Genomic DNA, 15,457 nt, shown 5'->3' on the forward strand with positions numbered 1-15,457 from the left:
GGCAGCGTGTCAGTGGTGCGGCCGAAGGGCCACTTCGGGGGCCTCTGTCTCCACCGTGAGCCTCGGCCCTCGGGCTCCGTCCCTTTACTAGTCTCACGGATGACACGAGACTTCTGCACCACAATTACAAGTTTAGATGAATAGAACGAGAAACTAATCGCAGAGAACGGAAATTCAAATCAGATGCAATTTTAACATTACGATGTTATGTTAATAAATGTCAAAAACAATGTGTATTCGTAACAGTTTCATTGTGGAATATAATCCGAATATTGTTTCTGCACATGTACTGCACATCAAGATGTCTTTTATGTTTACATTTTTTTACTTTTAACTAAAAGAAACCTCCGATTAATCAAAACGTGTGGTTTCTAAATAAAACTCGACAGTGCTGAAAATAGAGCTCGCTCTTATTAAAAATAAGCCTCGTAAAAAACAACCCGCAGCATCCAATCATCGCACGCAATCCACCTGTCAAATCTTCATTAGCCAATGAGTGCGCGCATCACGGCACCGCCCTCGTACGTAAGCCAATCGCATGTGTGGCTCCTATGCACTCTCACGGCTCGAGCTGAGGACCGTCCAATGGGAACCGACTCCGCTTTCGCGATGCTCGTCCCCGCTGGCCGAGCGCCTTGCGCTGTGCGCGAGCGCCGCAGACTCGCGCCCGCGCGGGGTCGTGCTCGTGTGAACGGAGCATCCGAGGGTTCGTCCGTGAGCGCGTCCGTGAGCCGAGCGGAGCGGTCCTTACCCGCGGTGACCGGCGTGAGTACCCGTGCCGCCGCGTTTTGGACACACACCCGCGCGAGAAGCACAGCAGCGCCTGCGAGCATCTTCTTCTTGGGGTTACTGCTCGTTTGTAGGTGGAACAGAACTGAGAACAGTCGGTGTTCTTCTTGTTCACTCGGTTCTTTATGATCCATGAGTTATTACTGCCTTACGGAGAGTTGACATGACGTCATGAGCACTGTTGTCACTGTCACCCTCACACACGTGTCACTTGACTTGTGCTGCTCTGGGCTGTGCAGTGAGTGCACATCTGTCCAGGAGGAGGAGCAACATCTGGGCACTTCCAGCGGCTGAGAGCCTTCCTGTGCCGGGAGGCTTCAGTGTGACGAGACCCCCCGCGTTCCTGGATGAGGGGCTTCCTGTAGCGAGAAGTTCCCGATACACTCTGCGGTGTGTCATCTCTCGTGGCGCTTCCTTGGGGACAGCTGGTAGCGTACTGGTTAGAGCTGTTGCCTTTGACCCCCGAAGGTTGCAGGTTTGAATCTCACTTCAGGCTGTGATATCCTTGAGCAAGGTACTTACCCTACATTACTGCAGTAAAATGGCATGACTGTATAAATGGGTAAGTAATTGTAGGTCTGTTAACAGTGTAAATGTAAGAAGAAAAGTAATTTACCCTGATGCTGTCCTTGAATGGCAGCACAACACGATTGTGTATCTGCAGAGTCCTGTTTATGGGTCTGTGCTGGCTGTCATCTGGGGACCACACTGTAAACACACACACATCACACTGATGTAGTGTAAGGAGCCTCTGTTAACAGTGGATCTGAGGACAGCAGGACAAAGAGATGTTTCCACCGATGGACAGATGTTTGTTCTCAGTGACACTGTGTCCCCCGTTTGTTGTTTACTGTGGAGTTTCCAAATAAAAGTGCCCATTGGACCCGAGCTCACCTGTGTGATGTCGGGTCTCCGACTGTCAGCGTTAGTCCAGCCCCAGAGTCTCTGTCCCGTGTCCTACCTTTGCGTCCAGCGTGGGTCTGCAGGGAACGCACCACGTTGCTGGAGTTCGTCCTCGGCGAGCTCTACGAGGTGCTCGGTCGAGCGCCGGATTCACCGCGTCCTTTAAAGCACGATTGCTGGAACTGGTTGCTCCCGAATTCTGCCGACGACTTTGAGGCCAAGTGGCTCCTCGCCGAGGCTCGGCTGCTTTGGGGCGGTGGTTCTGGAACCTTGAAGCCCACTGCTGTCGTTCAGTGCCGTCGAGTTGATTTCAGTGACCGCATATAGAGACTCGCTCCAGAAAGTTCTTTCTTTCACTCGTGTCCTTTGCGCGGGAAGGGCTGCGTCCACTGTCTCTGTGATCGAGTCCATCCATCCGGTTGCTGTTCCTCTTCTTTTCTCCAACTTTTCCAATAATTGCTGTCTTTTGGAGAGAATCCAGTCTTATCGGTTGTGCTTCCAGTGACACTTCTGGTTTTATTGGATCCAACACCCATCTCTTCATTTTCCTGGCTGCTCCTGGTGTCCTTAACAGTCGCCTTCGGGACCACGGTCCGAAGGAGTTCGCGCTTCCCTGTCCTGCTTCTCCAGTGTCCGGCTGTCACATCCATACCGTGTTATTAAAAATTTGCTTTAACGGTCATGATTTTCCCTCTTGTGGTCACATCAGCACATCTGAGGACCATTTCCAGATCTTTCCAGCTCTGCCAGGTGCTGGTCCTTGGTGGACATTTGCTGTGTGTGGTCCTTGGCTGCTAGTTCTCTTGTTCGTCTTGTTCAGAAAGTATCATGGCTTATGCAGTAGCGTACTGGTTAAAGCTGTTCCTTGTGGATCCAAAGGTTACGGGTTCAAATCTCACCTGAATTACTCCACTAAAATTACCCAGCTGTGTAAATGGATAAATAATCGTAAGTAGCCTAATGCTGTAAACTGCTTTGGAGAGACGCGTCGGCCGAACGAATAAAAGCAATGTCCTCGCCATCACCGATGAAGTTTGCTGTCATCGTAACTAGTTTTCTTCAATTTGATCTCAACCACAAAGCGGCGGTGTCCACTTGTCCACCGGGTCTGTCCAGGAAGTGTCTGGTGGCGGGCGGTCGGCCCTAGGATGGTGTTCCGAGATCATTAGTGGGATTTTAGGCCTCCGAGCGAAAGCAGCGATGTGCCGACTGGAAAAGCCGGGGGATCTAATGTAATAAAGCAGCTGCAGAGGCGACTGGTGGAAAACGATGTCCTCGGGTGGACGACCGTCCCGAGCGTCTCGTGGCGTTTCGTTTACGGCCACCGTTCAGGCCCAACGTTATTATTCACTGTCCCGCTACTTCGATCTTCTTGGAACAACACATTCTTTGGGTTTTAAATGTGCAGCTGTGGAGCAGTGCCGTGAAATAAACGCCCTGCCACCATAAAGGAGAAATTTACAACCGCAAATGTTCGCAATCCACTCTAATCGAATCCAGGCTCGTGGCTTTTCAGAGCAGCCCGACAACTCGGGATAATAAGGCGGAAATAAGTGTTTTCTTTCCAGTCGGGAGAGAAGACCGTTCGTGGTATTCGGGAGCCGCGGGGAATGCGGGCCGAGCCGTGCTCTGCAGGTCACCTCTTGGTCGTGCGCTCACGTGCCGGTGAATTCCGCCATGACCTTCAGAGGCCCGTTTGAGTGGGAAAACAAACAGACGAGCAAAGTTTTCAACCGTGCCGTCTGGAGGTCTTCCCCAGCGGTGCAGTATTTGGCGGTCCGCTCTCTTTGAGGTGCTCCGGTGGCGCGGACAGGGAGCCATAACGCACCTGCTGTGGACTCGTGTGTCATGCTGAGGTTTGCCGTGGCGCGGTCCACTCGGTCCACTCGGTCCACTCGTGCGTCGGGCTGACATCCAGCTCAGATGAAAGGCGGAGCGCCTGTTTTCAACGGTGAGAGTATTGGACCGGAAGTGTTGGCCTTTCCCTGCGTCTCTGCTGGGGGACACGGTTTGGGTGTTAGAGGGGCACAAACACAAACACACGCACACACACGCACACACACACGCACACACACGCACGCGCACACACACACACACACACACACACACACACACACACACTGCCCCAGCAAGCAAGCTCTTCTGCCTCCCTCCCTAGTGAATTTTGGCAATCCATGCACCTGCACCTGCACCCGGGGCGGCGGTTCACGCGTCCGGTGACGTCATGGCGTCGCCGATCGGCACACAGGGCACGACGAGACGACTGCGTTGCGCCTCACGCTCCGCAGGCCGGCAAACCTCTTTGTCTGGAGCAGTTTACCCAGTTCAGCTGATTCAGTTCAAAGGATGCAAAGCTCTGTGATGCTTTGCCAGTTATGGGAGGTGTTGGAAATGAGATTTGTGTTGTTTTGTTCGCTTCTTCTTGCGGTCCATTTTCTCCCGTTTTTCTCCCGTTTCTCCTGCGTGTCACTCATGTCCTCAGTGCTGTGAGAAGGGGCTGAATCTTTACCCCAGCTCTGGAGTGCTTCTTTTCAGCACCACGTTGCACTTTTCTGATCAAACTTTTCTTAATGCTGCTATGCATAAAGATCCATGTGTTATATGAGAATGAAACCAGGCCTCGTTGACGGGTCCAGATGCAGGTACCTGAACCTGCAACCCAGCGGTGAAAGGTGGTCAGCTGTGTGAGAGCACTGGGCAGCGTGGCAGTTGTCTCCTGTAAGGGAAGGTCCAGTTGCTGCTATTGAGGAATTATGCTGGGCTCTAGGGTGAGGTGTGTGGAAGTGCTGAGCTCTCTCACTGCGCTGGTCTCTCTGGAGATAGATAGATAGATAGATAGATAGATAGATAGATAGATAGATAGATAGATAGAAATTGAGGTGTGTCTAGATATAGATAGATTGATACTTTATTGATTTATTGATATACTTAATTGATCCCCGGGCACTTTCTCTGTTGACACACTTGTTTGTGTACAAAGAACCTGGTAAACTGCAGGTGAAGGGTCAGACAGATGTTGTGGCAGTTAAGGAATGGGTGTTTTAGAAGGGGGGTATAAGTGCTGTCCTCCCAGCCACACCCCCACTCCCCGATCAACGCGTCTTTCTCAGATACACCAGCAATGCGTGAACCTGCTCCCAGGTGTGGTTGTCAAGCAATCACCTGACAAATCCAACACCAGAAGTCACTTCCAAAGCCCTGGGATGGTCTCTCCTCTGCTCTCGAATCTCCTTAATTTTAACTGAGTTTCAGGCAGCTTCTCCATTCTCTCCCGTCTCGTGTTTGTTCAACTACGGACTCCCACGGCACTACGAGCCCCTTTCAATCTCCACTTTCGTTTGCTTGATCTTTCCCAGGATCTGCCCACCAGGCCCTTGGTGTTGTTACCCGGAGTTCCCCTTAAAGTAATTTCCGATGGGCAGCAGAACAGCTGGGATGACAGCAGGTACAACTGGCTGACTGCCATCATGTTGCCGCACTGTGTGTGTGTGTGCACGCGCGCACACTTTCATTTATATTTTCCTCATTACTGGAGGCTCAGGGGTTATTAACATAATTAACATTAACATAATTTGTGTACCAGTGCTGTGGGTTTCCCTGGGATGATTTTCCATGGGTCCAGTTCATTAGTTAGGGCACCTTGCTAACCTGAGTTATGAGCACACGAACAAGTCCGGCGGCTGGTAGTGTACTGGTGAGAGCTGCTGCCTTTGGATCCAGAAGTTGCCAGTTTGACTCTCACCTAGTGATGCCGTACCCTTGAGCAAGGTACTTACCCTAAAATTGTTCTAGTAAAATTACCCAGCTATATAACATGGGTAAATCATTGTAAGTTGCTTAGGGGAAAAGTACTCCGCTGCCTTCGGTTGTAAGGAGAGCGATGCTCAGTTTACACTCTTTCTGAATGTGCCAGTCCTGACCATGATCTAGACCCCAGTGGTGAGACGGAACCCTCTGTGGCTATAAGATGTTATGGATCGGCTGCTTTTGAAGTAAAGATCTAACCTACATGGCTGTAGATTAGTGAAGTCCTCAAGCCGTCCTCCTAATTGCACGTCCTGGGGACACCGAGCTGTAAATCTGGAGTGTGGAGGTCACCTCCAGCAGGTCTATATTGTCGCTGGCATTTCTTCGCTACACACCCACATTCAGTGGCCCAGTTTGTCCCTTACTCTCTGTGTTCGTCATACACTGAAACGCAGCAGTAAAATGCAGAGTTTATTGAACGCAACCCAGCAGACATCCTGTGAAGTGTTCAAATGATGAAGGTGATTAAACTGACATTTATTTATTTAGCTGGAGCTTTGTTCCTAAGCAGCTTAGACTTATTTACCCATTTATTAAATTTTTAATGGATGCAATAGGGCAAGGACCATGCTCAAGGATACAACAAGAGGATTTCAACTTGCACACTCCAGGTACAAGGTGCAGCTCTAACCGCTATGCTGCTTGCTGTTCCTGATGACAACAACATCGTAACATGGAAACAGGGATGCTCATACAGCTCGCCCCTGGAACTTTCTGGAACTCTTTGTAGAACTCTGCTGGGCTTTTGGAGTGGCATTCACCCTGCATAATAACCTCCAAGATCCCTGTGCCAAGGATTCATGATGCTCACTAAAAGTGTAATATCCACAATGTCAGACATGGCATTCTGGCACATCTTCTGTGTACTGAACAGCACTTTTGTCAAGAAACGTATGTTCCTAAGCCTGTGAATATCAGCGAGTTGAGCGTGAGGAGCAAGCTAGCTGTGAGATCTTCAGAAGGCGTGCCAATGGAAAAGTGATGGAAAAGTGATGTTCTGTATTTTTGGTCTACTTCGCAGCCCTGGTCACTGTGACAGGCAAAGTAACTCTGCATAAGAAAAGTTAAAAGCTCTTTGTTGTCAAGGGCAACCATAGGGGAGCTGATTTTTTACGTTCAGGACAGTGATCTGTGAAGGAAACGTCCTGGAGAAATGGTTGCATGAAAGAGAGCCGAACAGTGTCTCCGTTCAGCTGTGGACACAGTTGTTTTCCCCCCATGCTCGGCAGCAGGTTAGGGGTCCGTCTTGTCGCACATTCTCTCTCCTCTTTCTTTTCATTCCCTGGGCACAATGGGTTTGAGAGAAACAATGTTCAAAGAAGAGGGATGCCAACGGACCCCCAGACTCAGTGAATGCCGTTGGGGGAGGTGTTGAAGGAGATGCCGACCTGCACTTCCTCCTAGACCCCTGGACCCCGCGGCTCACTCATCTGCTTATTTAAAGATAAACGGGGTAAACAAATTAATGTGATGTGGTCCAGCCTGAGATTAAGTTGTAAAAAGCTGGCGAAAGCTGTCTGCAGGCACCGGATTTAAAACGGCCTCATGTTACATGTGTTTTCATCGTCTGGACTCTCAGTCCTCAGTAACTGTTAGCGGTTTGTCTGGGATTAACAGAACTCCACAGATTCCCAACAGCTCGCTGCTGTGGCTCAGCCTGACCCCAGACACACCAGCTTGTGTTACTTTAGCACAGTTGAGAAGACAGATTGAGACAAGCACAGAGAAATTATGTATTTTTATATATGTGTCTTTATACTTATTTCCATCACTTATACATGGATCTATAATTTTCATTATGTTTACAGTGGGGCAATAGATGGAAAAGCAGTTTGAATTGTAACCCTGCAACCAAAGGTCTCAGGTTCAAATCCCCAGTGTAGTACCCTTAGCAAGGTATGGTACTCTAATTGATACTGTTAAAACGCCCTGCTGTATAAATGGGGAAGTACTGTAATTGTAAGGTTCATTAACTTTGCAAGTCACGTGACCAAAGGTGTCAGCTAAATAAAGATTAATAATAATTATTAGTCATAACTGGAATGTACACAACTTTGTGTGTATTGGTGTCTTGCCCTGAAGCTGATATAATTCAGATCCTTCAACTCAAAGTGCTCCATTTAATTTCCAGTGGTGAACAGAGTGAAATTATACAGATGATGGATAAACATAAAATATTGGCCTGGATATTTCTTTAAACATGAAACATGAAGAAAAGACCCAGACTTCTATTTACACGCTTGTTAGAAGGGTGCATTTCCAACATACTGATGTGTCGTGTTGGAGTTTTGCAGCTAAGCACCTGGGCATTGTCAGCCGTTGCTGAAATAGAGAAATCTTAAAGAATATTGTTTCAATTGTGGATCACTAATTGGGTAAATGGCCAAAGGAGAGGGAGGGTGTTATGATATAAATGTTCAGACCATGAATCTTTTGAGATTAAAAAAAGTGCAACACTTCAGAAGTGATGGATTGGACCAAGGGCCATCATTTTGTGGGAGTATAAAATGTACAATGCATGACTCAACTCACTGTATGGGGATTGCAGCCATGCAGATGGCATTTGTAAATACGGCTTTTAACTCTTTTGTGTACATTGTTCTATTATCCAGTGACCTTCTAGTCCAACGTTCCAGTAGTGACATAGCTAGGTTTTTATCCACAATACTTTGTGAGAAAATATTGCACCAAATGTGTCTGACATATACTTCACTTTAATAATTAATGTTTCAAAAGGCTAATACTCAATCTTTGCATTCTCCTGGACGTTGTCAGCTGTTGCTATTGTTAAGTGCTGTTGAACTGATGCTGAGTATTCTTGCCTGCAAATATGGTCCATCCAGAATTTTCTGACTTCCACTTGTGTCCTTCATGCTGAAGAGCTGTATTCATTGTCATTGTGACTCACTCTATCCATCTGGTTGCTGGTAGTCCTCTTCTTTTTCCTTCAACCAACCATCGCAGAATCTAATTTTCTCATGATGTCTTTAAAGTATGACAGCCTCATCATTTGTGCTTCCAACAAGAGTTCTGGCCTCATTTGAGCCAACATCCATCTTTATCTTCTGGCCATTCATGGGGTCCCTAAAAATCTTTTCCAGCACCACAGTTTGAAAAGTTCATGTTTTTCCTGTCCCGCTTCTTCAGCGTCCATCTTTCACATCCATGTAGTGTAACTGAAAATAAGGTGAAACAATTCTAACAGTTGTTCTTGTGGACACATCTGTGCATGTCTTAAAAATAACATCAGTCTTTGTACTGCGTTCGAACTGGCAACACCTGAGCCCAGTCCAGTCCTTTTAACCACTGTGCTACCTGTTGAGATAAAGTTGCAAACTTAGCAGGTGGCTCCTTCTCTTAGGTAATATCTTCCTTTATGTAAACAGTTTGTGGTTGCAGTGAGTAGAGCAAAGCACACGGTAGCTTTTATTATTCCAGCATAGCTTTAAAACTGTCTGTGGTGGAGAAACTTGTGGTGTTGTGTGCAGTATGCATATCAGCCTGACTGAAAGGATCATTAGGACCCTCCATGAAGCCAGGGCTCCCACCTTCATCTCCTGTATCATCCAAATTCTAGCTCAGCATGCTTCAATTAAGGCCATTGTCCTGCCTTCATCAGAACTGCTTTCCAAGCCACAAAACACATTTGTTCAGTCACTAACAAAGTGCTCTCCTTTCCTTAATCCATCATAGGAGAGGGTTTATCAGTCCAGTTCACCAGTCCCTCATGCCTGGAACGGCAGACTCTATGAAATACTCCAGATCTCCTCAAAGCTCAGGGCCTGCTTATCTTCTCAGTCATTTGCAGCTAGCTGGGGGTGGAGGGAAACCACTACCTCACACATCGGCTCTTGCTTGCTTATCTACACTTTTCCTTCGTCAAAGCTCAAGCCTTGGTCTTTGTATCTAAGGCTTGAAATAAGATTTAGGGGGTATGAACATACTCACTTTCAGAGCAGAGAATTGTCTTCAGTTAATCAAAAGCATATGTAGGACAGCATGGTTTTCTACTTCTGTTGTAGCAAAGCCAAAACTGGTTTATCCAGTCTTAGACAAGAAGCGGGCAAAAAACTTCAGAGCAATTGCTCGGAAGCCCACGTTTCAAAAAAGCACTGTTAATTCAGTATCCTTTAAGATAAATGGACCTACATTATGTGCAGTACCTGATCAGATGCCCCAGTGGATGTAATGTCTGAGTGAGGATTCACAGCAATCTAATTTTTCATAATTCTTTCACTGAAGGAGACCTGATACAGTGTGTACATTATGGGTTATTAACTTGTGTTCGATAGATAGCTCCTTAGTTGACATTTCTTAACTTGTTTGTAAAGATTCTTGCAATTATGTTGTTTCATGAGCAGCAACTCTCTGCATCCAAAACTTTGGCTGTGGGATCCAAGAAGTTTCAATGTGTCACCTCAGAGTTTTTGTTTATGTATATTAGGTTGTGAAGGGCAGTTCAATGTCTGAAACCATCACTTCACTGGGATCATTGGTGCACTCTTCCATTCCAGCCCAAGCCACAATGACACTGGACTCTTCTTTTTGTATTCTGTTGTGCATTTTTGCATGTTTCTCATGCTTCAGTGGACCTTATGTAATGCCTCATCACCCATTCAAATTTATACAGATCTTGACATTTGTGCTCTGGCTGAGTGGACATTAAATATGAGGGCAGATAAGACTTAATAAAGGGGACAACTTAACTATATTAACATTAATTTTTCTGACAATGTTTGACTGAAGCTGCCATACTAATGCACAGCTGAGTTAGAAAAATATTTGCTGTTTCTTTGTCACATTAAAGCATTAAAGCCCTTGTGATGTTCTCCGTTTCATTAAGACCTGGTCTTTAGAGAAGGAGCATGGTCATTTCATGTCAGTCGAAACACTGTTGATGACCTAGTAGTTAGACTGACATTTTTTGTGTTGCATCGTAGTTTTCCGATGGATGATCTGCGGATGGTACTTGACATATGATGTGAAAAGGGCAAAAGGTCAAGCAGGAAAAAGTTTCCTCATATTTTTACAGTGATGTGATGGCACAGTATGCAAGACCTTGTTATCCTGTCATTGAGACTCCTCCACACTTATCTATTAGCAGTCACTGTCCAACAAGTCTTATATTTCTTAAAATATAGACCTATCTCCAATCATCCAGCAGGATAATTTACCATAGCAATCCAACCAATTCTCTATACAATGATACAAAGAACCATAACTTGCCTGGGATTCAGGCCTGCAGACTTTTGTGATCGAAATGCAGAACCCTGAAAGGCTTCTGAGAATTTCTCATGTCGAGGAGTGAAGTAGCATTTGGCTCCCTGCTCTGTGGTTGTGTCTGTTGCTGATGTCCAGGCTTCAAATGTCTTTTTATTTGTTAAATAAAGACAAACATAGATTATGACTTTATATCTAATCTAGTTTTCCACGCTTGCTTGGAGAGCAGTAATAATCATTATCTCTCAGTGGAAACTTAGGATTAAATAATGTTTTTTTAAATTTCTTTAAATTTCTTTCACTGGGAGAGAGAACATCCAGACTCTACACAGGCTGAGCTGGATTCAAACCTACACCCAGACAGCCCTGGTACTGTGAGATGGCAGCGCTGCTGTGTTCGTAATAAAATAAGAATTAAGATTTAAAATTTTAACATTAACTCTTACTGCATTATTAGTGTTAAATTGTATTTTAAAAACAAAGGAGATTCATGAAAATAGACTTCATGAGATATGGCTTTTATGCATTGTGATTCTTTGTGGCTTTGTATTCAGAAGTTTTTATGAAAAGCTTGACCATCAGGATTGATCTGAAACTGTAGTGGAGCAGGTGGAATGGGAAGAGGAATCAATATTTAATTTGGTGTATTTTTGTGATCGATACAAGTGTTACAGTATTTCAAGTTACGATAATATCGGGTGATTATTTTTTCAACAAGTTTGGAGACAAAGTAGCTTTCAGAAAGCTTCTGACAGATTGTGCAAAATATTATTTGTGCCAAAGCAGTTTCTGTGTTGTTGATTGCTGCTAAACAACCCATGCTTAACAGGTGAGTCTGGCTTATATTAAATACATGTGAATACTAGGGTAAAATGACAAGGTATGCAAGTTGTTTCTAAACATCTCTCAGGTTTTAGACTTGGCAGTGGTTTTACTCCATGTACAGTCCATAAAGCAGTCAACTGGCCTATAAAAAGAGACCCTACAGGTTTTTCTAGAGCTGCTACCTGTGTTGTTCCACTAAAGATTGTGACATGAACCCTACCTGTACAGTGAGCAGGCCTCACCACCGGTTTAATGGTGTTTCTGAACACTGGTGCATGTAGTGGAAAGAAACAAACTAACTGTACTTAAGAATCAAACATCTGCAACCATGTCTCTCTTTCTCCTAATGTAATGCACAAATTGTATTTCTCTGAGATGTACGTCACTTTGGAGAAAAGCGTCTGCTAAATGAATAAATGTAAATGTAAATAAAAATATAAAAACACATTTGTAACTTTTGATTATGAGTTACAGCATGTCCCTTTGTAGAACCAGGGATAATTCTGTGGGGTTAAAGTGCGAGACATGGTTGCTAATAAGGAGTGATGTAGTATCTGTGAGTGTTTCGCAGGGACCCTCTCCAACAGCAACTGGGGAGTGCAGTGAACGCCACAAAATTTATACCGGACACCTGTCACGAAGGACGGCTTCTCAACATGTGGCTTTCTGTCTCAGGTGACAGACAGGATCTTCATTTATCTGAAACTTTTCTCCAATTTGACTTGACAATGTGAGATTTGGATACTAAGATACAGTACTTACAATCACTTACCCATTTGTATAGCAGAGTGGTTTTTCTTACCGTATCAATTCAGGCTAAGTACCTTGCTGAAGAGGACAGCAGCAGGAGTTGGATTCAAACCCAGGTCCTTCAGCTACAAAGCAACGGCTCTAACCACTACACCACCTGCTGTCCCTGTTAGACTCTTGGGTGTAATACCTTTAATCTGAGCAGAGGACTAAAGTGCACACTGTGTGTAAGAGGATGAACGATTGCATTGGGCATGGAGAGGCTCCACAGAGCACATTAATGTCCTCCCGTTCACAGCTCCCTGATCCACTGTTTGTTGGTCCTTGTCGCTTGGTAGACCCCTTTATCCTCCACAGCGAATTAAACCGCTTACAATTTCACACTTTATCTACATATTTAGGAGAATAATTTCCATTTAATAGCAAGGTCTTCAAACTGGCAACATCCACTTTTGCTAAAAGAAGCCATTATTTTGTATTCCAGAAACGAATGTAATGAGTTAATGTCATGTAATGTGATGCGTAGAATGTAATAACGTACAAAAAAAAAAGTCATCTTAGTGTGAACCTCTGTCTGAATCAATGTAGTCACTACTTGGAATCGCAGTGGTGTGTCATGCCAAACAAAATGTGAAGTGGGGCCAGTTTGCGGATTGCCACTGCAGTGCCCTACAAAGTATGAATAAAACTACCCGAAACGGAAGGCCTCGGCAATTTAAATATAAATTACTTACGATTCTTCTTCTGTGCTTTCGTGTGTAACCGACACCGGGCTGCGTTCCCCTTTCTCTGCTCTGCTGCAGAGTAATAAAGCTTCAACTTCCCCTGTTTTTCCAAACTACTAGTCTACCGGGTTCATCTAGAATACTCTGGCGATTTTAATAACACGTTATCATGTGAATGGCGAGCGACTGCTTTTCTCAAACTAAGCTATAATAAATACATTTTAAAAAACAGTTCCCTTCGCAGTGAACCTCCTCTATTTGTCGCGCGCTTCCCGCGTCTCCTCGGCTCGGCTGCCGCGCGCGCCGGCCCCGTTTCCCGCCCTCGCCGTGAACGGTGAAGCGCAGCACCGGCGTCGTCGGCGACGCGAACGTCTGCTTTGCTTTCCATTCAAAATGTCGGTGCCTTGAGAAGTTGAGTCGTTGAGAAGGGGTCGGAGACAAGTTTCTTTCGAGAGCTGCGTGGTAAAAGACACGGACTCTGGCCGGGACCAAAGTCATTAAACTCCCTCCTTCCCCGATGTTACGGCTCGTGTCCGCCGGCGGTGTCTCTCGTGAGTGCTGCTGCTGGTGATCAATACAAGTTGAAGATGAGCGCTGCACGTTTATGGCGTGAATCGGTCAAGACAAGAGTCCCCGTCGAAGAGGAACTTGTAGAGACAACGCATTTTTGTTTCCGGCTATATTGTAACGACCCGCGTTACTGTTTAAATGTAAATAGTTGCATTATGGGAAATATGTAAATAATGTCCGTAACCGCTGGGGTTACGTCGGGGGAAAATGGTGGGGTGACCGTGTCTCCGGGTGTGTTGGGAGAGCTTAGGGGCGCTAAGGCAGACTGGCTGTAAGCGCAGGTCTTGGAGGAAAAGGGGTCCTCGGACCGAGAGCATTATTCCCTTTGTGTTGGTGTTTAAATAAACCGTTCGTTATGAACGCTGCCTCCTTCGCGTCCTCCTTCGCCCCATCCAAACCCACGGCGCTGCGCGCCACAATATTAAATTTGTAAATATTAACGTAGTTTTTATTTTAATGTAGCTCAAAGAAAAGTCTTGTATTTGAGTGGTGTCCTGTCTGTCTACAGTGTTTTGTACCTCACACCCTGTATTTCCAGGATAGACTTAAGAGTGCAGGCACCCTGTGGTCATACAACAATTTTTAAAATTCATTATAGCTTTATCTGAATTCTTCTACAGCGCTTAGTCCAAGGGACATCTGTATTACCAAGCTTTTATTAATTGTGACATAGTGATTGGTTTTCCAAACAAATTGAATTACAAACACACACCCCATCCCAACTGCATTTGGAAATTGAGGATGCAGTACTGCATATGAATTGGCATTTACATTAATTCATTTAACAGACACTTTTCTCTGAAGCAACTTACAATGACATAGTTCATTCAACTGAAATGTTATGTAATGAACATTTGCACACGGGCAGCTATAAATAAATGATACTAAACTCTATTTCTTTGTAAAAAAGATCTTTCATAGGGACCTTCTTGGCTCTGACTGCTGCAGATTCTGTGTCTGAAGACGGTGGTCTGGTGAAGATTGACAAACACTGCAGACAACTTAAAGTGTTGTCTAAATGTGTTTGTGTGTGTGTGTGTGTGTGTGTGTGTGTCTGTCTCTCTGTGTGTGTTTACAATTACAGCTCTGTAATAGGTTCTGTCATAGCAACAAGACAGAAATAGCAAATATGCTCTGAGGACATAGGTGGCTGATAACGTTTCATCCCAACATGCAGTTGACACTCAGTGAAGATGATGCTGTATATTTTTTTTCTTCGCCAAGCCCTCAAACCAAAGTGAGGGATAAGAACAAGTTTTATTTTTGGTGTTCTTAAAGTCCCTTCTGTTCTTTTTTTTGTGGGAAGTTATATAATGTAGAATATGTTGGGATTATTTGTAATGTATTCAGAGACAGCTCTCATTTATTAATGCCGGTAGTCATTACATCTGTCTACTTTAAAGAGATCAGAGTTTTATGTGTTTTTTCCAGTAACACTTTCATTGCCTGCTGTAAGGCAACCACCCTTGGTGTAAGCCAATGTTTATTTTCCTCTTAAATAGAGCCTTTTTATTTTGAATTTTGAGGTTTTATAGTTTGCTCTGGATGGAGTTAGGGTTGGGGTCAGGGGAAGCTTTCGCGGAAGCTTTCAGTATGTTGTCACGTAAAAAATGTACATTTTAACATTGCCCCTTGAGCAAGTATTTTCGTTTCGTTTCCCATTTTCCTTGTGTGATAGAGAATGGAGGTTTTCTCATCTCGTTTCTCCTGTTTCTAGAGGAGGCTGTGTGACCAAGTCACCGTAAGGCCCCCATGCAGCACAAAACCCCCTGTGGGTTTTGTGCGGGTTCTGTGAAGGACAGGCCCGGATTGCCTTGCCCCTTTGCAGTTGGCAGCAATGAGTCTTTTCATTTTCATGGTTCCTGCTG

The 15,457-nt window shown here is 45.2% G+C and overlaps 1 protein-coding gene across 1 annotated transcript in view; it reads left to right on the top strand.

The window, feature by feature from the left end:
• The first annotated feature begins 733 nt into the window (after positions 1-733).
• The window catches only part of LOC108930241 (double-stranded RNA-specific editase 1-like), a 49,773-nt gene continuing 35,049 nt past the window's right edge, over positions 734-15,457 (top strand). Inside the window, exon 1 of the mRNA XM_029256783.1 lies at positions 734-765. The gene's annotated coding sequence lies outside the window, so the exon portion shown is untranslated. The remainder of the gene's footprint in view (positions 766-15,457) is intronic.

Source organism: Scleropages formosus, chromosome 12 (assembly GCF_900964775.1).
Source record: "Scleropages formosus chromosome 12, fSclFor1.1, whole genome shotgun sequence".
NCBI classification, from domain to species: domain Eukaryota; kingdom Metazoa; phylum Chordata; class Actinopteri; order Osteoglossiformes; family Osteoglossidae; genus Scleropages; species Scleropages formosus.